General features: G+C 40.9%; 1 protein-coding gene across 9 annotated transcripts in view; it reads right to left on the reverse strand.

The window, feature by feature from the left end:
- LOC104708856 (E3 ubiquitin-protein ligase UPL4) overlaps window positions 1-1,732 on the reverse strand; it is a 20,447-nt gene that overhangs the window by 11,354 nt on the left and 7,361 nt on the right. The window contains exons 20-21 of one of the 9 annotated variants that reach the window (XR_002033102.1): window positions 1,253-1,402; window positions 839-1,167 (exon numbers count right to left, since the gene is read on the reverse strand). The exons of 6 other annotated variants lie outside the window; for them this stretch is intronic. The gene's annotated coding sequence lies outside the window, so the exon portion shown is untranslated. Of the gene's footprint in view, window positions 1-838; window positions 1,168-1,252; window positions 1,454-1,732 lie in introns of those variants that run through there. 2 more of the 9 variants (XR_002033103.1, XR_002033101.1) reach the window with 2 other exon arrangements.

The following is a 1,732-nucleotide window of genomic DNA, read 5'->3' on the forward strand; positions in this document are numbered from 1 at the left end:
GCAGAAACAATCGCGTGCCTCTTCATGTTGACATTGATGCGACGGTGCCAGCGTCTCCAGATCTTAGTCGGAGCAAACATACGACCACCACGACACATGTTTCCGAACGCGGCTTGACCGGCACGGTGAGTTCCCCCACCGGGGACACGAGGGATACGAGACACGGCTCTTCCAGTTCCCCAAGACTCGGCGGAGGTCTGGTGACCAGCCTTTTTGGAGACTGCGTAAGGCTGACGGCTATTGTTGGACATCTGGGCGTGGACGAAGTTGACGATGTCTGGTCGAACGGGAGCAGTCATGACGTCGGGTAAAGTGACGGTGGTGGATTGATCGGTGCTCATGTCACCGTCAAGTCCTTGGACGGAGATGAGGGGTCGTGCGGCGGCTGAAGCAACCATTTTGAGTTTTTTTGGCTGTAACGAGAGTCTGCCAATGAGGCTGTGTGCTTTTAAAGCACATATTAGCTACTTAGGGTTTCTTGAAAGGGTATTCCCGTAATTTGCGAAAGTGGAATTATAAAAAGGCCGAAAGGCCCAATAATGTCCAGCAGAATTTGAAGTCCCATGGTCCAATAACAGCTGTCTTAAAGAATTCACAAGTAGATTAAAATTTAGTTGAATAACAAAACTGAACTGGGCCTTGTGAATCCACATTAATTAATTTAAGAAGAAATTAATCTTCTTTCGTTACTTCATTTCATGAGCTCTCTTCTCTCTACCAAACCAAACTCTTATTATAAACCAATGGGAGTCATGGACTCTAGTGGTCTAGTGGATGTCTCTTCTCTTTGACTTTATATGTCGCATAGTCTCTATCTAATAATTTGGTCAGACACTGGTTAATGAATAATTCCTCATTATTTGATTAGGACTATTTTAAGCCAAAAAAAGCATAGAACACCTGCTACGATGAACATTTATACGTTCTTCTCATAGGATCGGGAGTTTGGCAGATACTTAAATCGGCAATGTTTGCATATCAATAGACATTAGGAGCTTGAATCTACTTAAATCCGCAAGGCTTGTATCCCGAACAATGTTGAAGACTGATTTATGAGATCTTTCCAACGATGGAGCAGACCTCTTCGTTGGAAACATGTGGCTTCGTTAATTGTGTTGCCAAGCTCAAAGGACATTAAAGTTTATGGCTTTACGGCTGAGAGGTTACCTTAAATCGGAAAAAATCAGAATAAAATTGTATGTCGGAAATAATCAGAAATAATCAGAGAATAAAATTGTATGTCGGAAATAACCTGAATCATAACAGGAACCATATCAGTTCCAAATTGTTGCAAAAGATCAGGCTGATTGACAAGAAAACTTTCCTTTTCCAATGCCAGCTGATTATCCTCAACGGATGAAGCTGGAAGAAGCTCAATTACCAACTTCAAGACTTCATGCACCTGAATTGTACGTTTGGTTTCAACCAACATTAATCCCAATATCACCGCATTCTTCAAAAAAAATCAGCTTACTAACATATACTCCATCCACTTAATGTTATTTGGCTACATGACTATTTTGCAAAGAAGACCCTCTGTTGGAGAACCAAAAATATAAAAGTGATCAATAATAAAACACAAACCTGATTGGAGGAGCATGCATTGATAACATGTGTAGAAGACACTGAATGAGAAATGTCATACGTTGACATGATTTCTTTTAATCTGTAGCCAATGTTAAGTTCGTATAACGTTCTGAAAGCTAAAGTTGAACCAGAAGAAAGTTTTCTC

The sequence above is a fragment of the Camelina sativa genome, chromosome 8 (assembly GCF_000633955.1).
Source record: "Camelina sativa cultivar DH55 chromosome 8, Cs, whole genome shotgun sequence".
Classification (NCBI taxonomy): Eukaryota; Viridiplantae; Streptophyta; class Magnoliopsida; order Brassicales; family Brassicaceae; genus Camelina; species Camelina sativa.